General features: G+C 47.0%; 1 long non-coding RNA gene across 2 annotated transcripts in view; it reads right to left on the bottom strand.

Moving 5' to 3' along the window:
• Positions 1-27,143, bottom strand: part of LOC308584290 — a 45,362-nt gene that overhangs the window by 13,061 nt on the left and 5,158 nt on the right. Inside the window, exon 3 of one of the 2 annotated variants that reach the window (XR_014006746.1) lies at positions 20,866-21,100. The exons of the other annotated variant lie outside the window; for it this stretch is intronic. This is a non-coding gene — a long non-coding RNA (uncharacterized lncRNA). Of the gene's footprint in view, positions 1-20,865; positions 21,101-27,143 lie in introns of those variants that run through there. 2 annotated transcript variants of the gene reach the window in all.

Raw genomic sequence — 27,143 nt, 5'->3', positions numbered from 1 at the left:
TAAAGCTACAGAGATCTTCTCATGTTCCTAAGGGCCTCCTGCACCCGTGAGCTCCCAGAGATATCTGGCTACCCATCGCTGGAAAGAAACAGTGTACCAGAACGAATTTTGATTTGATACAGAAGATCTCTTTCCATGCTCTTTTGTTTTTTTAAAATAATACTGGAACCATCCCCACCCTGTATTTTGACAGGAATGTATTCATGTTCTTTTGGGGGCATTGGAGTCATTTTCCTTAAAATAGTGCTCCGACGTTAGCCTTTCCAGCTTCGAGAAGGGTGATGTCACCAGGAGGACAACGTCACCAGGGAACTGGAACGCCGGCTTCTGACAAGCTAGCCGGCAAAGGCAAATTGGCAAAGACTCTAGGCTGCTGGGAGCTTGCAGCAGAAGTGTGGGGTTACCTCTGTGTAGCATGCATGTTAGATCTTGGGCAAAGCTTTCTACCTGTCACAACAACCTTGAACGGTGGCTCCAGCTCATCTGGGGAAAAGGATGGTGCAAGATGGAGCTTAGGATCTCGAGTGTGTTTGAGAGTGAGATTGTGCATGCTATGACCACTGACAACTGGGAAACACTGGCCTGCGAGCCCTCCAGTCGGAGAGCAGCCTTTACCAAAGGTGTCCTGGGCTTTGAAGACACTTGAACTCAGGACGCAAGGGAGAAATGTGCTAAGAGCTAGACTGGGGACTGGGAGCAGCCGCCGAGACCACATAATACCAGTCTTGAAAGACCTACATTGGCTCCTAGTAGGTTTCTGGGCACAATTCAAAGTGTTGGTGCTGACTTTTAAAGCCCCAAACGGCCTCGGTCCAGTATATCTGAAGGAGCGTCTCCACCCCCATCGTTCTGCCTGGACACTGAGGTCCAGCGCCGAGGGTCTTCTGGTGGCTCCCTCATTGCGAGAAGCAAAGCTACAGGGAACCAGGCAGAGGGCCTTCTCGGTGGTGGCACCCACCCTGTGGAACGCCCTCCTGTCAGATGTCAAAGAGAAGAACTACCAGTCTTTTAGAAGATATCTGAAGGCAGCCCTCTTTAGGGAAGCTTTTAATGTTTAATAGGTTATTGTATTTTAGTGTTTTGTTGGAATCTGCCCAGAGTGGCTGGGGAAGCTCAGCCAGATGGGTGGGGTATAAATAAATTATTATTATTATTATTATTATTATTATTATTATTATTATTAATACCCCGCCCATCTGGGTGAGTTTCCCCAGCCACTCTGGGCGGCTCCCAATCGAGTATTAAAAACAACAGCGTTAAATATTAAAAACTTCCCTGAACAGGGCTGCCTTCAGATGTCTTTTAAAAATAGGATAGCTACTTATTTCCTTCAGATCTGAAGGGAGGGTGTTCCACAGGGTAGGCGCCACTACCAAGAAGGCCCTCTGTCTGGTAACCTTACTTCTCGCAATGAGGGAACCGCCAGAAGGCCCTCGGAGCTGGACCTCAGTGTCCGGGCAGAACGATGGGGGTGGAGACGCTCCTTCAGGTCTACTGGGCCAAGGCCATTTAGGGCTTTAAAGGTCAACACCAACACTTTGAATTGTGCTGGGAAACATACTAGGAGCCAATGCAGATCTCTCAGAACTGGTGTTATGTGGCCCCATTGAATATTATTATTCTATGATTCTATGAGATGCCAAAATAACATGGCTAGCCTTGGCTGCCATGCCCCATGCCTGGCGGGCAGCAAGGTGCCTTGGGTCCAAAGAGCCCTGCTGTAACCAGAGTCTTTGTTTTTTGTTGATCACTGGCTTGTGGCCTGAGACAAACTGGACCTTTGCCTCCGGAACGGACATCTGAAGAGCAGGTTGCAAAGTGTGTTCCTCCGGTTTTGCTTTTCAGATTTAATAGATGAAATCAGATTCCACCAAGCAGAGAGGAGGCCAGAGTGCGTCTGACCGCCACACAGAGAGAGCTCCACCATCTTGGGAGCAGCGGGGGTTGAGCTGTGATTGCATTAGGCCATCTGGGAAGCAGGAAAGCCTTTTTTCCAGAGCTTCAGACGATGTACACTGGCTGCGCGTCAGGAGGGGGGAGCAGGGCCCACAGCCAGGTCACTGCTGTGAACACAAAAGGTCGTAACAAGAGCTCTGCTGGGTCTTCTTCTTCTTTGGCGATCCCTCGTAGCCAAGTAAGATTGTCTTCCATAAACATGGTTTTGACAGTGAGTCCGTAAGTGACTGTGGAGGCCAATTCTGGATCCACACGTCCTTCCACAGTGGGGACATTGGTTTCCGGGCAGGAGTTGATCACAGTGAGGGTTTGCCAAGTGTGCCTTCCTCTTCGCATGTTTCTCCCTTGCGTCCTGAGTTTGAGTGTCTTCAAAGCCCAGGACACCTTTGTTCAAGGCTGTTCTCCAGCTGAAGCACTCGCAGGCTAGTGTTTCCCAGTTGTTGATGTTTATGCTTCATTTTAATTTTTTTTAATAGATTTGCCTTGAGAGAGTCTTTGAACCTCTTTTGTTGACCATCAGCATTACGCTTTCCATTTTTAAGTTCGGAATAGTGTACAGTGGTGCCTCGCAAGACGAAAAGAATCCGTTCTGTGATTCTCTTCGTCTAGCGGTTTTTTGTCTTGCGAAGCAAGCCCATTGAAGGATTAGCGGATTAGCGCCATTAGCACTATTAGCGCTATTAGCGGCTTATCTGCTGATCGGATCAGCTGATAAGCGGCTTAGCGGCTTAGAAAAAGGGGGGGAGGGAAAAAAACAGCAGGAACTCGCAAGACATTTTCGTCTTGCGAAGCAAGCCCATAGGAGATTCGTTTTGCGAAGCACCTCCAAAACGGAAAACTCTTTCGTCTAGCGAGTTTTCCGTCTAGCGAGGCATTCGTCTTGCGGGGCAACACTGTAGTTGCTTTGGAAGACGATCATCAGGCATCCGCACAACATGACCACTCCAACGAAGTTGATGTTGAAGATTCTTAATCTTAGGGTTGTGGGTTTGAGCCCCACCTCAGGCAAAAAAGTTCCTGCGTTGGGGGGTGGGGAGGAACTAGAGGACTCTCATGGTCCCAACTCTACTGTTCTATGATTCTATGAATCTCAGCTAAAAGAATGCAGGAATCACATTAATCTAGGGTTACCAGATGTAAGCCAACCAGAGCCAACTTGGCTACCAGGCTGGCTCTGGGCTGCTGAGGCTGCCTCTGCCATATTTCCCAGGGACAGATTTGCAAATCTAGGGACATTCCAGGGATGGAACTTGTCCATGGAGGCGCAGGTCAATTCTGTGTCCAGGGCGGCTGTTTACCAGCTCCATCTGGTACGCAGGCTGAAACCCTCCCTGCCCGCAGACTGCCTGGCCAGAGTGGTGCAGGCTCTGGTTATCTCCCACTTGGACTACTGCAATGCGCTCTATGTGGGGCTACCTTTGATGGTGACCTGGAAACAACAACTAATCCAGAATGCGGCAGCCAGACTGGTGACTGGGAGCGGCCGCCGAGACCATATAACATTGGTCCTGAAAGACCTACATTGGCTCCCAGTACGTTTCCAAGCACAATTCAAAGTGTTGGTGCTGACTTGAAAGCCCTAAAAAGCCTCGAAGGAGAGTCTCCACCCCCATCGTTCAGCCCGGACACTAAGGACCAGTTCCGAGGGCCTTCTGGTGGTTCCCTCACTGCGATAAGTGAGGTTACAGGGAACCAGACAGAGGGCCTTCTTGGTAGTGGCGCCCACCCTGTGGAATGCCCTCCCACCAGATGTGAAGAAAATAAGCATCTATCTTACCTTTAAAAGACATCTGAAGGCAGCCCTGTTGAGGGAAGTTTTTAATATTTAATGCTGTATTGTTTTTAACACTCGATTGGAAGCTGCCCAGAGTGGCTGGGGAAACTCAGCCAGATGGGCGGAGAATAAATAATAAATTATTATTATTATTAGGAACCTGAACAGGTAATTGCAAAGGAACCACATGTTTCGTGTGCTGTCTGGAAACAGACCCTGTCAAAGAAATACATACACCCTTGGAACTCCCCGCCACTTGAGCAAGACGAGCAGCCTTTTTTTGTAACTATTACGAAAACCCAGCTTCTTTCCAGTGACTGAAATGACAACGTTCAGCCAGTTGGGTCGAGATGAGAGAGAGCTGATGCCTTCAAGACACATTCTCTGGTATGTTAATGGAAATCAACTGTGATCGTGGCAGATCATATAAATAGCTTGCCCCCAAGGGCACAGCGTGTGTGCATTTATAGCTTTTAAGGTCAGCGTGCGGTGCAAAAGCCCCTCTCTCGCCTCAGCCTGTCCCTGCAAGACTGGAGAAGCTGGAGAGTTGCCCCCAGTTATTATGAATAACCCTATTTAAATCAGACTATGTTGGGTGAAATCGTCTTTTAAGAGCTAGTGTACATCGGCTGGAGATCTAAAAATAGATATGAGAAGAGTTAATGATACTCTGGGCCAGGCAAATCAGTCAGGACTGTGGGTTCAGGGCTACCCTGACCTGATGGCAGATGCCATTCCAGACATGGAATTGTGGAATTGCAGAACTGAAAGGGACCCCTAAGGGTCATCTAGTCCAGCCCCCTGCAATGCAGGAACCACAGTTGGAGAATCCCTGGCAAGGGGCCACCCAGTCCCTGTTTAAAAACCTCAAATGAAGGAGGAAATTAAGAAATTTTGGGTAGTAGTACACAAAGAAGATGTTGAAAATATTGGTAACGAAGAAACCAGAGATATATCTCCTTGGATTGACAGACGAAGAGATACCACGGGGGGAATTTTTTTCCCCTATATGCAAGTACAGCTGCTAGAATAGTGATTGCTGCTAGGTGGAAGTCACAGACTATACCCACAAAGGAGGAATGGATTTGTAAACTAAGTGAATATTTAATTCTGGCAAAATTAACTGCTATAATAAGAAATCAGTCGAATCAAAAATTAAAAAAGGAGTGGAAATGTTTTGATGAATATATGGGAAAATATTGCTCAAAAAAAGATATGCTAATATGCCTAGATTAAAATGTGAAGTACTGGGTGGAAGAAAAATCAGTAAGGAAAAATAATAAGAATATATAGATGTTTTGAGAAGGTTGTTGAATGCAAAAGATTATTGTAAATTGTTTAATGTGGAGGAAATTGAGTGGGGGCGGAGGGAAGTGGGAGGAAGGAGAAAAGGATAATATGATGGACTGAGCAAATAGAAATTTAAATTTATGGGGGGATGGGGAGGAAATGGTGTTGGCTTTGGTACATCTGTATTGTAACGTAATATGTGAAAACCAAAAAGAAAAGAAAAGTAAGAAACAAAACAAAAAAAACCCCTCAAATGAAGGAGATATTGACAGAGAAAGGTGACCGAGATGATCAGGGGTCTAGAAGCCAAGCCTGATGAGGAACGGTTGAAGGAGCTGGGGATGTTGAGCGTGGAAAAGAGGAGACTGAGAGGAGATATGAGAGCCATCTCCAAGCTGTGGGATGTGAAACACAAGAGCAGTCAGGTACAACATTCCTAGAGTGAACATGGTTACACATGGAGAGGGATGTTTGTCCAGCCAGCAGGTAAAACTTCCTGTTTCCCTCTGGGCTGGGATAGACTTCCTCTACATGTGACTAGAGGTGGGTGTGGCCTCACCTGTGCAGGTAAGGACAAAAGCACAGGGCAGGGCAGCCATCTCCCTCTCTCTCACTACTTTCATCGAAGAAGCAACATCTACTGAGTGAAAGATGCCCTCTTGGCTCCCAGCCAAGAGAGGACAAAGGGACTGTCTTCTTATAAGATAGATTCCAAATGTATATTTCTTCATTAAGCTTAAGTCTGCCTTCTGGGATCTGATTGTGAACAGAATGTGAGTAAACTCTTTTCATACTTTTGTAAAAAACTGTGTCGTCTCTTCTATTTTATGAGGGAATAAGGGGAAATTACCAGAATAGTTATTCTAGAGGCTTTAGCGAGCCTGCGCAAACGCTGCTGTTGCAAACTTAATATAAAGGGGAATGTTTTACTCTGCTGATATTGGGAACTTGTTAACACAAGTTGGATAAGGATATAATCAGATAACATATCCTCTCCTGCATCCCTGAACATTCCCACACAAGCATCCGAAGGGCTGCTCCAAACAGCATAGCTAATGGTCAGGGATGATGGGATTTGGAATCCAATGGCTTGACAATGATGGAAGAAAGAGCATGCTTGTTTTCTCCTGCTCCAGAAGGTAGGACTCAAACCAGTAACAACAACAACAACAACAACAACAACAACAACAACAACAACAACTTATTTATACCCTCTCACTGGCTGGGTTTCCCCAGCCACTCTGGGCGGCTCCCAACAGAATACAGTGGTACCTCTAGATACGAACGGGATCCGTTCTGGAGCCCCGTTCGCATCTAGAAGCAAACGTAACCAGCGACGGCACATCTGCGCACGCGTGTGTTGCTTTTCGCCACTTCTGAGCATGCGCTTGACATCATTTTGAGCGCCTGCGCAAGCGGCGAAACCCGGAAGTAACACGCTCCGTTACTTCCGAGTTGCCGCGGAGCACAACTCGGACGCGCTCAACCCGAAGCGCATTCAACCCGAGGTATGACTGTAGTAAAAACACAATGGAAAAAAATCGAACATTAAAAACTTCCCTAAACAGGGCTGCTTTCAAATGTCTTCTAAAAGTCAGATGTCTTCTAAAAGTCAGAACTTAATTCGTTCCGGAGGCCCGTTCTTAACCTGAAACTGTTCTTAACCTGAAGCACCACTTTAGCTAATGGGGCCTCCTGCTGCTGCCGTGCCGCCGGAGCACAATTTCTGTTCTCATCCTGAAGCAAAGTTCTTAACCCGAGGTACTATTTCTGGGTTAGCGGAGTCTGTAACCTGAAGCGTATGTAACCTGAAGTGTATGTAACCTGAGGTAACACTGTAGTTGTTTATTTCTTTGACATCTGATGGGAGGGTGTTCCACAGGGTGGGCGCCACCACCGAGGAGGCCCTCTGCCTGGTTCCCTGTAACTTCGCTTGTCTGGGCTGGAGAATGGGGGTGGAGATGCTCCTTCAGATACTGGACCGAGGCCATTTAGGGCTTTCAAGGTCACCACCAACACTTTGAATTGTGCTCAGAAATGTACCTGGAGCCAATGTAGGTCTTTCAAGATGCAGAAATATGCAGCTGTCCCTTACAAGGATTGAACCTGCAACCTTGACGTTATCAGCACTACGCTCCAACCAACTGAGCGATCCAGGATGATGATGCTATATATATATTTTATACTTCGCTTTTTCCCATGACAGGGACACAAGGCATCTTACAGATCAGATCAGAACAGCTGAAAGGTAACAACCATTTAAAAACTACTAAACATTAATAGAATTAAAACTATCTGTCTATCTAAGATCTATTAAGAACATACCAGTAATTACAATAAAACCAGAATAGCACCAGCCCTTTCATTAAACACCCAGCCAGGTGCGTGGGGTATAAATAATAATAATAATAATAATAATAATAATAATAATAATAATAGTAGTAGTAATAATAATAATAATAATAATAATAATAATAATAATAGTAATAATAATAATAATAATAATAATAATAATAATAATAATAATAATAATAATAATAATAATAATTAATAATAATTGCGGGGGGTTGGACTAGATGATCCTCAGGGTCCCTTCCAACTCTACAATTCTATGATCCTCTTCCCCTCTATCATTGCATCAAGGGCTTGTTGCAGAATAAACCACTGAAAAGCAAAGCAAAACAAAACACAGCCTCATGCAATAACCATTTCCTGCTTTGTAACCGCAAAATGTGCAGTCTGACCCATTACCTCCCTTTTCATAACGAGTATCGAGCTTTGCACATGATAACAGGTTCTAAAATCCCTAGGAGCAGCTGATTTTGCAAGGACGGTATCAGAGCATGCGTTCTGTACTGCAACGGCAAAGGACACTCCCGGCTGTATCTGCACGCTTGCAAACAGGTAGACCTGCCTCTGCAAACTGTCCTAGATACGGAAAAAAAACCTGCAAATGAGACGAGAGAGAAGAGTGTTCCTGCGCAGGCAAACATCTCATAACGCTGGGCTGCTTTAGACAGGTAATTACAAGGCAGATCATCAGGCCCCGTGCAGATTGACTAAAGCTTGCTTGCGCATATGCTTGGACCTGTGGGAAACAAGGAGGAGAGCGCAGAAGGAGGCAGCCAGCCAGCCAGCCAGCTGAATGAGTTTCGCCTGCGCAGAGCACAGAATTCAGCAGCGGCTCCCTGTAACACAGCAAAGCGCGACACACGTACAAGCACAGCCGCTCAGTCCTAGTTGCGGGGACAAACATAAAATGCTTCTCACGAGCGCAAGAGGGGAGCTTATACTGCTGCGCCGTTAGGAAAACAATCGGAGCCAAAGATCTGCGCAAAGTTTGCTCATGTTCCGGGAACTGCATGATGTAAAACAGGATTGAAATCATCATCATCATCATCATCAAACAAGAGCTGTTTGAAGAATCGCTGTGTCGTCTGATATGTTCACCCACAACTTAACAATCATCATCATCATCATAATTTTATTTCTATGCCGCCTTTCCTTAGTTAAAACAATGCTTACAACATGACAAGATTTACATAAAATAAAAAAAATCCTTCCAGTAGCACCTTAGAGACCAGCTAAGTTTGTTATTGGTATGAGCTTTCGTGTGCATGTTCCAGTGTATCTGAAGAAGCGTGCATGCACACGAAAGCTCATACCAATAACAAACTTAGCCGGTCTCTAAGGTGCTACTGGAAGGAATTTTTTAATTTTGTTTTGACTACAGCAGACCAACACGGCTACCTACCTGTAACAAGATTTAAATAATTACCAACATAACAAAAGTCGTAAACAATAAATAAGACACGTCAAAAAGCACACAACCAAATGGAAAACAATTTCAGTCCTGCTGTTTAAGATAATGCATGGTTTCTGCTACTTGTCAACTTGCAGTTTATGGGATGATCACCAGGAGATTATTAGAATCATAGAATCATAGAGTTGGAAGAGACCACAAGGGCCATTGAGTCCAACCCCCTGCCAAGCAGGAAACACCATCAGAGCACTCCTGACATATGGTTGTCAAGTCTCTGCTTAAAGACCTCCAAAGTAGGAGACTCCACCACACTCCTTGGCAGCAAATTCCACTGTCAAACAGCTCTTACTGTCAGGAAGTTCTTCCTAATGTTTAGGTGGAATCTTCTTTCTTGTAGTTTGGATCCATTGCTCCGTGTCCGCTTCTCTGGAGCAGCAGAAAACAACCTTTCTCCCTCCTCTATGTGACATCCTTTTATATATTTGAACATGGCTATCATATCACCCCTTAACCTCCTCTTCTCCAGGCTAAACATGCCCAGCTGCCTTAACCGTTCCTCATAAGGCATCGTTTCCAGGCCTTTGACCATTTTGGTTGCCCTCTTCTGGACACGTTCCAGTTTGTCAGTGTCCTTCTTGAATTGTGGTGCCCAGAACTGGACACAGTACTCCAGGTGAGGTCTGACCAGAGCAGAATACAGTGGCACTATTACTTCCCTTGATCTAGATGCTATACTCCTATTGATGAGGCCCAGAATTGCATTGGCTTTTTTAGCTGCCGCGTCACACTGTTGGCTCATGTCAAGTTTGTGGTCAACCAAGACTCCTAGATCCTTTTCACATGTACTGCTCTCAAGCCAGGTGTCCCCCATCTTGTATTTGTGCCTCTCATTTTTTTTGCCCAAGTGCAATACTTTACATTTCTCCCTGTTAAAATTCATCTTGTTTGTTTTTGCCAAGTTCTCTAATCTGTCAAGGTCGTTTTGAAGTGTGATCCTGTCCTCTGGGGTGTTAGCCACCCCTCCCAGTTTGGTGTCATCTGCAAATTTGATCAGGATGCCCTTGAGTCCATCATCCAAGTCGTTGATAAAGATGTTGAATAAGACCGGGCCCAAGACAGAACCCTGTGGCACCCCACTAGTCACTCTTCTCCAGGATGAAGAGGAACCATTGATGAGCACCCTTTGGGTTCGGTCAGTCAGCCAGTTACAAATCCACTGAGTGGTAGCATAGTCAAGACCGCATTTTACCAGCTTCTTTACAAGAATATCATGGGGCACCTTGTCAAATGCCTTACTGAAATCAAGGTAGGCTATATCCACTGAGTTCCCTTCATCTACCAGGCTTGTAATTCTGTCAAAAAACGAGATCAGGTTAGTCTGACATGACTTATTTTTCAGAAATCCATGCTGACTATTGGTGATCACAGCATTCCTTTCTAGGTGCTCACAGACTGTTTGCTTAATGATCTGCTCCAGAATCTTCCCTGGTATTGATGTCAGACTGACTGGGCGGTAATTATTTGGGTCCTCTCTTTCCCCCTTTTTGAAAATAGGGACAACATTTGCCCTCCTCCAGTCTGCCGGGACTTCGCCTGTTCTCCAGGAATTCTCAAAGATGACTGCCAGTGGTTCTGAGATCACATCTGCCAGTTCTTTTAATACTCTTGGATGCAGTTCATCTGGCCCTGGAGACTTGAATACATCTAAACTAGCCAAGTATTCTTGTACTATCTCCTTAGTTATTCTGGGCTGTGTTTCCTTTGCTGAATCATTCGCTCCAAATTCTTCAGGTCGGGCATTGTTTTCTTTATCGGAGAAGACTGAGGCAAAGAAGGCATTGAGGAGTTCAGCCCTTTCTGTGTCCCCTGTTTGCATTTCACCATCTTCTCCTCTGAGTGACCCCACTGTTTCTTTGTTCTTCCTTTTGCTATGGACATACCCATAAAAGCCTTTTTTGTTGCTTTTAACCTCTCTAGCCAGCCTGAGTTCATTCTGTGCTTTAGCTTTTCTGACTTTGTGTCTACACGTGCTGGCTATTTGTTTGAATTCCTCTTTGGTGGTTTCCCCCATTTTCCATTTTTTGTACACATCCTTTTTTAATCTTAACTCAGTTAAAAGTTCTTTAGATAGCCACCCTGGCTTCTTTAGGCACCTTCCATGTTTCCGTCTCATTGGTATTGCCTGACGTTGTGCTTTTACTATCTCCCTCTTAACAAACTCCCAGCCATCATGAACTCCCTTTCTTTTTAGTATTGCTGTCCATGGGATCTCACCCAGCACTTCCCTAAGTTTTATGAAGTCGGCTTTCTTAAAGTCAAGAAATTGAGTCCTAGTATGCTTGGCTGCTCCTTTCCGCTGTATAGTAAACTTCAGAAGAGCATGATCACTCGCGCCTAATGATCCTTCCACTTCTACCCCACTAACCAGGTCATCAACATTGGTTAGGACCAGATCTAAAATGGCTGTTCCTCTTGTTGCTTCTCCCACTTTCTGGACAATGAAGTTGTCTGCAAGGCCAGTGAGGAATCTGTTTGACCTTATGTTCTTGGCTGAGTTTGACATCCAACAAATATCCGGGTAATTGAAGTCCCCCATTACTACTATCTCCCTTCCTTTTGCATGCTTGGCCATCTGTTCCAGGAAGGCATCATCTATGTCCTCCGTTTGGCTTGGGGATCTATAGTAAACTCCCACAATGAGGTCTCTGTTATTCTTCTCTTCCTTAATTTTGACCCAAATGCTCTCACATTGGCTTTGAGGTTCTAAATCTTGGATCTCTTCACAGGTATACACATCCCTGACATATAACGCCACTCCTCCTCCTTTCTTGTCTGGTCTGTTTCTCCGAAATAGATTGTATCCCTCCATTATTACATTCCAATTGTGGGACTTATCCCACCAGGTTTCAGTGATGCCTATTATGTCATATTTAGTTTGCTGTACCAAGAGCTCAAGCTCATCTTGTTTATTTCCCATGCTTTGCGCATTAGTGTACAGACATTGAAGTCCATTAATCATTCCCCCGTGTCTCTTATTTAAGGATTTTTTCCTCCCACCACTAGGTCTGCGTGCTGTTTGCTCCATTTGGTCTATGACATTTGGATGATCATCTTCATCAATTGATAGACTCCTACCTTCAGGAGCACTGTCTCCCTCCCCCCCATTAGTCAGTTTAAAGCCCTCCTGATGAGGTTTCTGAGATTTTTGGCAAAAACATTCCTCCCAACCGTTGTGAGGTGCAGCCCATCGCTTGCCAGAAGTCCATCTTCAAGAAACTGCAGTCCGTGATCTAAGAATCCAAACCGTTCCTGTTTACACCATTTGCGAAGCCAGCTGTTCACTTCCACTATTTTTCCCTCTCTCCCTGGGCCACGTCGTTCAACTGGGAGGACAGATGAGATGACAATTTGTGCATTTAATTGCTTCAATTTCCTGCCCAGAGCCTCGTAGTCTCCTTTGATCTTCTGGAGGCTATTGCTTGCAGTGTCATTGGTTCCCACATGAACCAAGAGGAAGGGGTATTTGTCAGTGGGTTTTATGATTCCTTGCAGTCGTTCAGTTACATCTTGGATCTTAGCCTCGGGGAGACAGCACACTTCCCGAGACATCTTGTCAGGCCCACAGATCACCGCTTCTGTTCCCCTCAGTAGGGAATCCCCTATCACCACTACACGCCTCCTCTTAGGTTTGGTCGGGGTTCTTCCATGAGCTGTCCGTTCCAAGGTCGCCTGCACATTCCCTGAGGACTGACTTTGCTGCTCGTCTTCATATACCTGATCGACTGAAATGAGGGAGAGATCCTCAGATGGAGTCTGCTCTTCGTCTTCCATGCTAGGGGAGAGGACCTCAAAGCGATTGTGTATTTCTAAACAATCAGAACGAACCCTGGGCCTCCTACTTCTTTGAGTCACGTTTCTCCATATATCTGGCTCCTGTGTTGATGAACTAGCCTCCTTCTCAGGGGAGTCCCCTGTCTCCTCCTTGGTGGAGACGGTGTGCTCTGTTGCTTCCAAGAAGAGTTCCAGATCTCTAATTCTTTGGAGCGTAGCTACACGTTCCTCCAGTTGCTGGACTTTGTCTTTTAAGAGGGCAATCAACATGCAATTGCTGCAGGTAAAGCTGCCTGCAACCTTTGGCAAGATGGCAAACATTGCGCAGGAACCGCAGGCGACTGCAGCTGTTCCCTCCCCCTCCATATTGAGAACGTCGTTGGGGTGGCTACAGTGGTCCTCCATCATAAAATTATTCTTCCCATAAACTTCAAGTCGACAAGTAGCAGAAACCATGCATGATCAGCAGGAGAGCACTCACTTTGAACAGCCCTGTCTTGACCCTGGTAGGTCAAAATAATGGCTGGGTGTCAGACAAACTCCATCCGTTCCAATGCTATGATTCTATTGCTTGTGGTGCGGGGAGACACCTCCATGGAACATTTTACTAGAGCCCTGCCTCTTCTCCTTAATCATGTCACCAAGGAAGGAAAAACATAGAACTGTAGAGCTGGATGGGACCCCAAGTGCAAGGGACCCTTTGCAATGAATGAACCACACCAGAACTGCGTATTGATTTATTTCATAAATTTTATATACCACTTGATTGTTTAAACACCCACCCACCATCGAAGCCACTTGCAAAAAGAATAAAACAATAATCTTATTTAGTAAAAGCATTCAAAATGTTTAGAAGAAAATTAAAACCAGCAATGAACTTGAAAAATACACCAGCATTCTAGATGTCCCTGACAAGTGGCCGCCCAACCTCTGTTTAGAAACCTCCAAGCAAGGAGAGTCCGCCATTTCCCAAGGTTGGCCATTCCATGGTTGAACAGCTCTTACTGTCAGGAAGTCCTCCCCAATGTTGAGTCAGTGTCAGGAGTGGGTGCAGGAGCCAGGCCCTGTGACCAATAGAATTTTGCAGGATTGGGGCCTTCCTAAGTTTGTTCTGAAGAGGCAAGGTGCGGCTGCACAGGTGAGGCCGATTGCTAACTCACAGCACCTGGTGGCAAGAGCCGGGAAGGGATATAAGGTCAACAGTTCCCTTCGGCTCTTTGCCACAGCAACACATTCCCTGCCTTGCTGCATGTGGTTTTTTGACTCCTTACTTCTGGATCCTCGGACCCCTGACTTTGTGACTCCTTACTTCCTGATCCCCGGACCCCTGACTTTGTGACTCCTTGCTTCTTGATCCTCAGACCCCTGACCTTGTGACTCCTGGCTTCTTGATCCACCAAGAAGGCCCTCTGCCTGGTTCCCTGTAACTTGGCTTCTCGCAGTGAGGGAACCACCAGAAGGCCCTCGGTGCTGGACCTCAGTGTCCGGGTGGAACGATGGGGGTGGAGATGCTCCTTCAGGTATACTGGACCGAGGCTGTTTAGGGCTTTAAAGGTCAGCACCTAAACTGTGCTCGGAAATGTACTGGGAGCCAATGCAGGTCTTTCAGGACTGGTGTTATATGGTCTCGGCGGCCGCTCCCAGTCACCAGTCTAGCTGCTGCATTCTGGATTAGTTGCAGTTTCCGAGTCACCTTCAAAGGTAGCCCCATGGAGAGCGCATTGCAGTAGTCCAAGCTGGAGATAACTAGAGCATGCACCACTCTGGCGAGACAGTCCGCGGGAAGTTAGGCACACCTGCATCCTGGGCCTTAGGTTGCCTACCCCTGTTCTCAAAGCTACCAGCATGAGTATGACCAAAGTTCTTAACCTGAGGTACTGTTTCTGGGTCAGCGGAGTCTGTAACTTGAAGTGTCTGTAACCTGAAGCATCTGTAACCCTAGGTACCACTGTACAGTGGTGCCCCGCAAGACGAATGCCTCGCAAGATGAAAAACTCGCTAGACGAAAGAGTTTTCCGTTTTGGAGGTGCTTCGCAAAACGAATTTCCTATGGGCTTGCTTCGCAAGACGACAATGTATTGCGAGTTCCTGCTGGTTTTCCCCCCCTCCCCCCCTTTTCTAAGCCGCTAAGATGCTTATCAGCTGATCCGATCAGCAGATAAGCCACTAAAAGCGCTAATAGCACTAATAGCACTAATCCATCAATGGGCTTGCTTCGCAAGACGAAAAAACCGCTAGACGAAGAGAATCACAGAACGGATTCTTTTCGTCTTGCGAGGCACCACTGTGTGTATATATATATATATATATATATAGAGAGAGAGAGAGAGAGAGAGAGAGAGAGTGTGAGAGTGTGTGCTAGGAAGGTGCTGGTTGGACTTTTCTGCACCCAGTCAGTTCCCCACCCCCCGAAAAACACCCCCAGACTGGCCTTGGCGATGACAAACCTGCTTCCAGGAGCTCACAGCCACCCCCGCCCCCCTTGGAAAAGAAAACCCTTCCGCACAATACTTTGGCAATAGCCTCGGGGACAAAAGCTCTCTTCCCACGACAGGTGCAGCGGTCTCCCTTCCATGCCTGGAACCAGCCTGGGCTTGTTCCATGGAAATTTTGGGAGGTGGCCAGGATGCTGAAAGCCCGCAGCCCCCTGCGTGGTGGGGGCAGCTATTTTTTGCTTTCTCTCTGCCCCCCTCCCTCCGGCAGCCAGCTGCTTCTCTTGTGGCCAGGACGCTGGCACGGGACAGACAATTCTCAGCCTGTTTGCGTCCCCGTTTTCCAGAGGAAATCTGAGCAGGGCAGGCCCTAGCCTGCCAATAAAACACAATAATTTGCCAGCCGGGTGCCTATATTTAGACGCCTGACAGGTGGCGGGGCTGGGAAGAGCACCGGAGCCAAATCCGAGCCCTGCCCCTCCGAGGGGAGCAGCGTCTACGAGGCCTCGCTCCCACCCCAGCGATGGAGAAATTCATGGAAGAGGAGAGAGCGATCAGTGACTCCTAGCCCCAGGTAATAATAATAATAATAATAATAATAATATATTTTTATTTATTTATACCCCGCCCTCCCCAGCCAGAACTGGGCTCAGGGAGGCTAACACCAATAGAATTACAATAAAACATAATAAGAAAGGGGGGGAAAACCATTTAAAATACGGGTTAAAATGCAGCCTCATTTTAGTAGTAGCCCATAAATCAAGACCATAAGGGGAGGGAAACATAAGGGTCGGACCGAGTCCAAACCAAAGGCCAGGCGGAACAGCTCTTGCAAGCCCTGCAGAAAGATGTCAAGTCCCGCAAGGCCCTAGTCTCTTGGGACAGAGCGTTCCACCAAGTCGGGGCCAGTACTGAAAAGGCCCTGGCCCTAGTTGAGACCAATCTAACCACCTTGCGACTTGGCATTTGTGGACCTTAAGGTCCTCCGTGGGGCAGACCAGGAGAGGTGGTCCTAGGCTTTGTTCTGTCTCCACAGTTGGAGGCAGTGGTGCTTCTGAATGCTCATTGCTGGAAACCACAGCAGGGGAGAATTGCTCCTGTGTTCGAATCCTGCTTGTGGGTTTTCCACTGGGGTGTCCAGTTGGTCACTGTGAGCAGAGGATGCTAGACTAGAGGGGCCTTTGCCCTGATCCATAAGGTTCTCATTGTTCTTATTACTTGTTGTTGTTGTTTAGTTGTTTAGTAGTGTCCGACTTTCCTGACCCCCTGGACCAGAGCACGCCAGGCCCTCCTGTCTTCCACTGCCTCCCGCAGTTTGGTCAAACTCATGCTGGTAGCTTCGAGAACACTGTCCCACCATCTCATTCTCTGCCGTCCCCTTCTCCTTGTGCCCTCCATCTTCCCAACATCAGGGTCTTTTCCAGGGAGTCTTCTCTTCTCATGAGGTGGCCAAAGTCTTGGAGCCTCAGCTTCACGAGCTGTCCTTCCAGTGAGCACCCAGGGCTGATTTCCTTCAGAATGGAGAGGTTTGATCTTCTTGCAGTCCATTATTACTTATTTCATAAAAAGTATACACTGCTTGTTGTAACAACAACAACAACAACAACAGCTCAAAGCAGTTTACAAAAGAAAAAACAGTGAAATCAGGTGGGAAAAACATAATAATAATAATAATAATAATAATAATAATAATAATAATAAATTTTATTTTATACCCTGCCCTCCCCGGCCAGAGCTGGGCTCAGGGTGGCTGACACCAATAAAATCACAGTAAAAACATAATGGGGGGGGGGAACCACCCAATTTAAAATACAGGTTAAAATGCAATTTAAAATGCAGCCTCATTTTAAAAGTAGCTGATAGACAACCATCCTAACTGTATTTCTAGCCAAAGTTAAAATACTAAAACAGATTAAAATCACCTCAACTTTCTAAGCCAATGGGTGTAGGCTTGTTAAACAAGGCTGTTTTTGTTTATTTATTGAATTTATATATCGCCCTATACCTGGAGGCCTCAAGGCGCTTCACAGAAAACATCACAATGTATGTAATCAGAATAAAAACAACAACCCTATTACACGCCCCATAAGCCACATTTTAAAAGGGTATAGGATGTCAATCAGCTCAACCGAAGGCCTGGTTAAAAAGGAATGTTTTTGCCTGGTGTCTAAAGGTGTATAATGAAGGCACCAGGCAGACTTCCCTGGGGAGAGAATTCCACAGACAGGGAGCCATTGCAGAGAATGTTGCCACCCTCTGGACCTCTCATGGGGGAGGCACACTTTTTTAGCAGGTGCTGAAAAGAGTGCAGTGAGGTCAATGCTTCCTTGCTTTCCTCTGAAGTGTGATGGGTAAAAAACAAAAAGGGGCCCAGCAGTAGCCAGGAGTTGCTGCCACCGGCAGGACTACAGGACATGCAATAGAGAAGAAAAGGGGAGTAGAAAGCATTTTCATGCGATTTACACCCTCCAGCTTTCGGTTGGATGCCAATACCGAACTTTGGATAACAAAATAAAATGTTTTAAAGAGAAATCTTAGCTCTGCTCTAATTAGAACTGCTCAGCATCACACCACTGGGATAATGTTGTTGTTGTTTAGTCGTTTAGTCGTGTCCGACTCTTCGTGACCCCCTGGACCAGAGCACGCCAGGCACTCCTGTCTTCCACTGCCTCCCCCAGTTTGGTCAAACTCATGCTGGTCACTTCGAGAACACTGCCCAACCATCTCGTCCTCTGCCGTCCCCTTCTCCTTGTGCCCTCCATCTTTCCCAACATCAGGGTCTTTTCCAGGGAGTCTTCTCTTCTCATGAGGTGGCCAAAGTATTGGAGCCTCAGCTTCAGGATCTATCCTTCCAGTGAGCACTCAGGGCTGATTTCCTTCAGAATGGAGAGGTTTGATCTTCTTGCAGTCCATGGGACTCTCAAAAGTCTCCTCCAGCACCAGAATTCAAAGCATCCATTCTTTGGCGATCAGCCTTCTTGATGGTCCAGCTCTCACTTCCATACATCACTACTGGGAAAACCATAGCTTTTGCTATACGGACCTTTGTCGGCAAGGTGATGTCTCTGCTTTTTAAGATGCTGTCTAGGATCGCTGCCTTGCTGTGGCGAAGGGGCTTGAATAACTCAGAGAAACTATGAGCCATGCCGTGCAGGGCCACCCAAGATGGACAGGTCATAGTGGAGAGTTTTGACCAAACGTGATCCACCTGGAGCAGGAACCGGCAAGCCACTCCAGTATCCCTGCCAAGAAAACTCCATGGACAAAGACAAGAGGCATAATGGAATGTGGCTAATAATAATACTTATAATAATGGTTTTATTTATATGCTGGCCATTTGACTGGGTTTCCCCAGCCACTCTGGGCAGCTCCCAACAAAATATGAAAACCCCATTAAACCTCAAACGTTTTTAAAAGACTTCCCTCTGCAGGGCTGCCTTCAGATGTCTTCTAAAAGTCAAATAGTTGTTTGTTGTTTGTTTCCTTGACATCTGACGGGAGGCTGTTTGCCGGTGTGCATAATTTGGGCACCTGTGGAACCACAAGATGAAGCCACGCAGATCACAGTACACTCTGCTCTTTTGGACCGAGGTGCATGGAAGCAGACTCTGCTTGCAGCTGCGTGACATTTGGCGATGGACGAGCACACGTTGCTCTTTCCTGCGAAATTGTTGACAAGGTTCGGCCCGAGAAAGGGCTGCATTTTAGCAGCTGCAGTCCTGCAAATGGCACAGGCAGCATCAGCCCGCAGAATGCAGCTGTTCTCTGCACCTGTGAGTTGCCTCTGGTCGGGTTTCAAGGCTGCAGGGAGAACTAGATGGGCAGCTTTCAAAGATGATTAGGTGAATTCATGGAGGAAGTGAAGGCTACCAAGGACTGCTAGCCACAATGTCTATGCGGATGCAGGTGGTGCTGTGGTCTAAACCACTGAGCCTCTTGGGCTTGCCGATCAGAAGGTCAGGGGTTCGAATCCCCACGACGGGGTAAGCTCCTGTTGCTCTGCCCCAGCTCCCAGCACCTAGCAGTTCGAAAGCATGCCAGTGCAAGTAGATAAATAGGTACTGCTGTGGCAGGAAGGTAAATGGCATTTCCATGCGCTCTGGTTTCCATCACGGTGTCCCGTTGTGCCAGAAGTGGTTTAGTCCTGCTGGCCACATGACCTGGAAAGCTGTCTGTCTTCCTCTTTGGCCGAAACAAAATTAAAAAATTCCTTCCAGTAGCACCTTAGAGACCAACTAAGTTTGTTATTGGTATGAGCTTTTGTGTGCATGCACACTTCTTTGGCGATCACTTGTAGCTGAGTAAGATTGTCTTCCATAAACACGGTTTTAACAATGAGTCCATAAGTGACTGTGGGGGCTAATTCTGGATCCACATGTCCTTCCACAGTGGGGACATCAGTTTCTGGGCGGGAGTTGAACATAGTGTGGATTTGTCAAGCGTGCCTTCCTCTTAGCACGTTTCTCCCTTGCGTCCTGAGTTTGAGCATCTTCAAAGCCCATGGCCCCTTTGGTAAAGGCTGTTCTCCAACTGGAGTGCCTCAGTGTATCTGAAGAAGTGGGCATGCACACGAAAGCTCATACCAATAACAAACTTACTTAGTCTCTAAGGTGCTACTGGAAGGAATTTTTATTATTATTTTGTATCAACTACGGCAGACCAACACGGCTACTTACCTGTAATTCAAAGCCCATGACACCTTTGGTAAAGGCTGTTCTCCAATTGCAGCGCTCGCAGGCACGTGTTTCCCAATTCTTGGTGTTTATACTACATTATTTTTTTAGATTTGCATTGAGAAAGTATTTAAACCTCTTTTGTTGACCACCAGCATTACGCTTTCCATTTTTAAATTCGGAATAGAGTAGTTGCTTTGGAAGACAATCATCAGGCATCTGTCTGCGGACAAACGCCGGCTCCCTTGGCCTGAAAGCGAGATGAGCGCCGCAACCCCATAGTCACCTTTGACTGGACTTAAGCATCCAGGGGGCCTTTACCTTTACCTTTTTCTGCTTCCATGGTTGGAGAAAGCAGTGCTTCTGAATCCCAGCTACTGGAAACTACGTATAGTGTGGGATGTGAAACACAAGAGCAGTCAAGTGCAACATTCCTAGAGTGAACATGTTTACACATGGGGAGGAATGTTTGTCCAGCCAGCAGGTAAACTTCCTGTTTCCTTCCGGGCTGGGACAGACTTCCTCTGCATGGGACTAGAGGTGGGAGTGGCCTCACCTGTGCAGGTAACGACAAAAGCACAGGGCAGGGCAGCTATCTCCCTCTCTTTGACTACATGCATCAAAGAAGCAACATCTGCTTTGCCAAATATGCTCTCTTGGCTTCCAGCCAAGAAGAGGACAAAGGGACTGTCTCCTTATGAGATAGTTTCCAGGGATATGTTACTTTTCTAAGCTAAGTCTGCCTTCTGGGATCCTATTGTGAACAGAATGTGAGTAAACTCTTTTTATACTTTTATAGAAGACTGTGTCGTGTCTTATCTTTTATGAGGGAATAAGGGGGAAATACCAGAACAGTTATTAAAGAGGCTTTAGCGAGCCTGAGCAAACGCATCCGCTGTGAGTTTAAAAAGGGGGGAATGTTACTCTGCTAAATTGTGAACTTGTTAACACAAGTTGGAAAGGCTATTATCGAACAATATATCCTCTCCTGCATCCCTGAACATTCCCACATATAGGAGGGGACTTTGCTCTTGTGGTTGAATCCTGTCCAGTTGGGGGACAGTCCATTGTGTTCTTACAGCGGCCAGATGTGGGAAACAGGGCCTGAGTGCAAGAGCAGCCCTTTTTCCTGACTTGCAACTCAAACAGCCTGCATTGGCTGAGCTCTCCCCAACTTTCAGTTGTCTTCTGAACCGGTTGCAGTTTCCCAAGGCATGCTCATGTGAGTTCATGAAGCACATGACAGTGGTCCGATCTCGATGTGACTAAGGCATGAATCACTTGGTCATTCCTCTCCAGGAAGGGTCATAGCAGGTGAATCAGCCTAAGACATCCTTGCTACAGACGCTACCTCTGCATCCAGGTGTAGTTCTGGAGGACCCTGGAGGAAATACAGAATTATTAAAAGCCTTATGATTTCCTTCCTAGATAAGTTATCATTTCGCCTGCAGAGAGGCCTTTGGAAACTAGGTTCAGACAATGCAAACTGTCTCTTAATTGCTGGTTCTAAATGTGTTCGGCTGTATTTTAATGCTTGTTTTAAACTACAGTGGTACCTTGGTTCTAAATTTATTCTGTTCTGGAAGTCCGTTCCAAAACCAAAGCATTCCAAAACCAAGGCACGCTTTCCCATAGAAAGTAATGCAAAATGGATTAATCTGTTCTATTTAAAAACAACCCCTAAAACAGCAATTTAACATGAGTTTTACTATCTAATAGGAGCATTGATCCATAAAATGAAAGCAATAAACAATGTACTACAGTCACACAATCAATCAATCCTCTTCATCCTGGAGAAGAGTGACTAGTGGGGTGCCACAGGGTTCTGTCTTGGGCCCGGTCTTATTCAACATCTTTATCAACGACTTGGATGATGGACTCAAGGGCATCCTGATCAAATTTGCAGATGACACCAAACTGGGAGGGGTGGCTAACACCCCAGAGGACAGGATCACACTTCAAAACGACCTTGACAGATTAGAGAACTGGGCCAAAACAAACAAGATGAATTTTAACAGGGAGAAATGTAAAGTATTGCACTTGGGCAAAAAAAATGAGAGGCACAAATACAAGATGGGTGACACCTGGCTTGAGAGCAGTACATGTGAAAAGGATCTAGGAGTCTTGGTTGACCACAAACTTGACATGAGCCAACAGTGTGATGCGGCAGCTAAAAAAGCCAATGCAATTCTGGGCCTCATCAATAGGAGTATAGCATCTAGATCAAGGGAAGTAATAGTGCCACTGTATTCTGCTCTGGTCAGACCTCACCTGGAGTACTGTGTCCAGTTCTGGGCACCACAATTCAAGAAGGACACTGACAAACTGGAACGTGTCCAGAGGAGGGCAACCAAAATGGTCCAAGGCCTGGAAACGATGCCTTATGAGGAACGGCTAAGGGAGCTGGGCATGTTTAGCCTGGAGAAGAGGAGGTTAAGGGGTGATATGATAGCCATGTTCAAATATATAAAAGGATGTCACATAGAGGAGGGAGAAAGGTTGTTTTCTGCTGCTCCAGAGAAGCGGACACGGAGCAATGGATCCAAACTACAAGAAAGAAGATTTCACCTAAACCTTAGGAAGAACTTCCTGACAGTAAGAGCTGTTTGACAGTGGAATTTGCTGCCAAGGAGTGTGGTGGAGTCTCCTACTTTGGAGGTCTTTAAGCAGAGGCTTGACAACCATATGTCAGGAGTGCTCTGATGGTGTTTCCTGCTTGGCAGGGGGTTGGACTCGATGGCCCTTGTGGTCTCTTCCAACTCTAGGATTCTATGATTCAATCAATCAATCAATCAATCAATCAATCAATCAGTAGCTGAACTGGGTTCCACACAGTCACAGAAACAAAACAAAAAGAGCTGCAAAAACAAAAACGCAAAATAAATAGCAAAAACAGACAGCGCAACACTTCAAACAGAGCACATTCAGCTGCCAAAAAAAGTTTGCAAACCAGAACACTTACTTCCGGGTTTGCAGTGTTCGGGTTCCAAGTTGTTTGAGTACCAAGGTGTTTGAGAACCAAGTTACCACTGCCGTTTGTCTATAATTGTTCCCATTACACCAGTGTGGTGTAGTGGTTGTAATGTTGGATTAGGAACTGGGAGAGACCAGGTTTCAAATCCCTGCTCAGACATGAAGCTCACTGGGTGTGACATTGGGCCAGTCACTGCCCCCCAGACTGACCTACCCCACTCCTCCCTATCAGCACTGTGGGATATTTAAAACACCTCCTGCCGGCCCCAGAGCTTCCATTCCAGTTGTGGATATTTTTGGATACAGTATTTTTGATCTGGAGAGTGTGTGTGTAGGTGAGGAGTTGCCTGTATTTGAAAATGGCCATCACGTCACCTTTCCGTCTCTCCTCTTCTCCAGGCTAAATATCCAGCTCCTTCAACCATTCCTCATCTGGCTTGGTTTCCACACCCTTGATCCTCTTGGTTGCTCTCCTCTGCACCCCTTCAAGCTTGTCCATAGCCTTCTCAAACTGTGGTGCCCACAACTGCAGGTGGAGATCTGGCCAAGGCAGAATGGTAGCTGCTGCAGTGCTAGGATGGAAGATGGCCCTAGGGGTTTTTTAAATTTTCATAGAATCATAGAGTTGGAAGAGACCACAAGGGCCATCGAGTCCAACCCCCTGCCAAGCAATAAGAGTCACTTATTTTAAGTGACTCTCAATCTAAAAAAGAAACCTAAAAAAATAAAAATAAAAATGGCGGCCCAAAGTTCTGAATATAGGGGTAGGTTAACTATGCAAGCAAGGGACGCAGGTGGCGCTGTGGGTTAAACCACAGAGCCTAGGACTTGCCAATCAGAAGGTTGGCGGTTCAAATCCCTGTGACAGGGTGAGCTCCCGTTGCTCGGTCCCTGCTCCTGTCAACCTAGCAGTTCGAAAGCACATCAAAGTGCAAGTAGATAAATAGGTGCCACTCTGGCGGGAAGGTAAACGGCGTTTCCGTGCACTGCTCTGGTTCGCCAGAAGCGGCTTAGTCCTGCTGGCCACATGACCCGGAAGCTGTACGCCGGCTCCCTCGGCCAATAAAGCTAGATGAGCGCCACAAGCCCAGAGTCGTCCGCGACTGGACCTAATGGTCAGGGGTCCCTTTACCTTTATTAACTATGCAAGGGCTTGGCCATCTGGTCATTTCTCTCACACAAGCCCCATTGACATGACTGGAAGCAGCTGTGCGGTGGCATAGCAGTTAAGGACCATTGCTGGGAAATGAGAGGCCTTCGTCTGTTTTGGACGGAGATAACGAATCATGAATGGCAGGCGATCACAGAGCAATGCTCCTGCTCACTTGTCCGTTGTCCCTATGTCTCAACTCCCTTGGAGAAGAGCCACAGCGAGCTCCAGTGTGATAAATGACTTTTGAGCATTTAAACAAACAGGCGCCAGATGTTCCCTTAATCAAATCTCCATTTTGCTGCTTTTAACTATGTTACAAATCAAGGTCCGGTTTCGGAGGCAGCAACAGATGCCTTGCGTGGCTCAGAGAGCGTGCAAAATCTCCTAGCCTCCCCAGAGTCCCATCTACCGGGAAATCCTCCTGGGCAAGGTCTTCTTCCCTGTTCATCTTTTCTGAGAAGCTTGCACAAGAGAACATGCTGGGAGATGCTGTTGTTTTACGGAGGCCAATGGAGACTTGCCCTCCCTTTGCTGGCTGACTTGGCTTCCCAGTGGGACCAGTCCAGGAAGTTTGGCTCACACTCTGCCCATGACATCAGCACACGATTGCCCACATAAGCACTGGTTCCTGATTGGCTGGGAGCACACTGACAACTAGATGGTGCCTCAGCAGCAGCAGTCTGGCGAAGTAATGGCTGAAAACAGGCACACAGAAGAGTAATATTCCCCAGGTTTTTCAGGAAGTATTTTGGTGCCTCTGCAAACACGACTCCCTGCCCCTGGAAAGCCAAAATTGGGAAGGGAACAGAGCTCAGTGGAAGAGCAAACAGAAGGTCCCAAGTCCAGCTCTCAGCATCTCCAGCCATGGGACAATGAGAAAATCCCAGGGGAATTAATCTGCACACAATGCAACCAGTATCTGGAGTGCCTGGAGGTGGTTGGAGGATGGATGGTGGCGAACAGATTGAGGTTGAATCCTGACAAGACAGAAGTACTGTTTTTGGGGGACAGGAGGTGGGCGGGTGTGGAGGACTCCCTGGTCCTGAATGGGGCAACTGTGCCCCTGAAGGACCAGGTGCGCAGCCTGGGAGTCATTCTGGAGTCACAGCTGTCCATGGAGGTGCAGGTCAGTTCTGTGTCCAGGGCAGCTGTTTATCAGCTCCATCTGGTACACAGGATGAGACCCTACCTGCCAGTGGACTGTCTTGCCAGAGTGGTGCATGCTCTGGTTATCTTCCGTTTGGACTACTGCAATGCACTCTATGTGGGGCTACCTTTGAAGGTGACCCGGAAACTACAACTAATCCAGAATGCAGCAGCTAGACTGGTGACTGGGAGCAGCCGCCGAGACCACATAACACTGGTATACCTGAAAGAGCGTCTCCACCCCCATCATTCTGCTCGGACACTGAGGTCCAGCTCCGAGGGCCTTCTGGCGGTTCCCTCACTGCGAGAAGCCAAGTTACAGGGAACAAGGCAGAGGGCCTTCTTGGTGGTGGTGCCCGCCCTGTGGAACGCCCTCCCACCAGATGTCAAAGAGAAGAACAACTACTAGACTTTTAGAAGACATCTAAAGGCAGCCCTGTTTAGGGAAGCTTTTAATGTTTGATGCATTACTGTGTTGGAAGCCGCCCAGAGTGGCTGGGGAAACCCAGCCAGATGGGTGGGTTATAAATAATAAATAATAATTATTATTATTAAAATACAGATCAAGCGAAAGTAGGACTGGGATGTGAGATTGTTCTTTGAGCACCTGGCCATGGAACTTTCCATGCTGATGGGCTTTGGGAACCAAGAGAACCGTCTCGGTTTTGGTAACTCTGTGGACATCTGATCTGCCTCCAGACAGCACAGACTTGGCTGCTAGGAGATTTTTAATTAGCGAATAAAACCCCAGCTCCTTTTGGCTCTGCTGGGCAGCACAGCTGTGCCTGACTTTATGGTGTTTGCAAAAGGGAGGAGAGGAGAAAGCGTCATCAGCTGTTTGAGAGGCAATTGGCTGGCCTTGTGATTTAACACTAAAGGTTAGGGTTTACCAGGGAATCCACTCCTAAAATCAATATTAAGGAGGAAATGGATCAGAATATCTAAAGGGCTGCCACATGGAGGATGGAGTAAGCTTGTTTTCTGCCGCTCCAGAATGGAGGACCCAAACCAATGAATTCACATTGCAAGAAAGGAGAATCTGACTTAAAACTTAGGGTGTGGTGGTCTTTCAGCCCTTGTGGTGGTGGGGAGCGCCTGACCAGCGCTGAAGCAACACTCAAGACTAGCTCAGCACTCAAGATTACCTGCAGCAGCATCCCATGCTCTGTCCATGGTCCTGAATCTCCCCTTTATTTTCCTGCGTCTTGCTCTTTGGACCACTTGCTCGCTGGACTCTGGAAGGTTGCCTTACTTCTCTCCTCAAGCTATACAGCGGTACCTTGGGTTAAGTACTTAATTCGTTCCAGAGGTCTGTTCTTGACCTGAAACTGTTCTTAACCTGAAGCACCATTTTAGTTAATGGGGCCTCCGGCTGCTGCCGCACCACTGGAGCACGGTTTATGGTCTCATCCTGAAGCAAAGTTCTTAACCCGAGGTACTATTTCTGGGTTAGCGGAGTCTGTAACCTGAAATGTCTGTAACCCGAGGTACCACTGTACTCCATGAGTATGTTGTTGTTTAGTCGTTTAGTCGTGTCCGACTCTTCGTGACCCCCTGGACCAGAGCACGCCAGGCACTCCTGTCTTCCACTGGCTCCCGCAGTTTGGTCAAGACTCATGTTTGTAGCTTCGAAAAGTATAGTCGGTGGTAAGCTAATCTCTATCCTCCATTCAGACAAGCAAGGGACGTGGTTAGAACTCAAGGACACATTCCAGCCAGGTAACTTGGGTTGTGAAGCAGGGCCGGCGAGGGGGTGTGGCCTGGAGATAGAGGGCGTGGCCTGAAGAGAGTTTGGATGGCCATAGAGAGCACTGGAGGGCTGCATGTGGCACAGCAGCTCTTGCCTTGTAGGTCTTACTCCACGAAGCCAGTTGCTGAGATTAAAACTCCCTGCCTCCCCACAGCCGTCTAGGTCTCCTCCTTCTCAGGGCTTCTTCCAAGCAATCAGAGACTGAGCCTGTGTGCAGCCTGCCTTTGCTCCTCCCTTTTCATGCCTCTTCTGGTTCTTGGTGTCACAGGAAGAGGGGAGCCTGGTGCAGCAGGATCTACCAGCCTGGCTCACCTCTGCCTCTTGGCCTCCCTCTCCCGCTGCTTCAGCTTCTAGTTCTTGACTTCTCTCTGCCACAGACTCTCCCAGCTCACTAAGCCCTGT

This window comes from Podarcis bocagei (assembly GCF_964188305.1).
Source record: "Podarcis bocagei genome assembly, chromosome: 3".
In the NCBI taxonomy this organism is placed as follows: domain Eukaryota; kingdom Metazoa; phylum Chordata; class Lepidosauria; order Squamata; family Lacertidae; genus Podarcis; species Podarcis bocagei.
The sequence above is the reverse complement of the archived record's forward strand: the minus strand, read 5'-3'. Positions and strand labels throughout refer to the sequence as shown.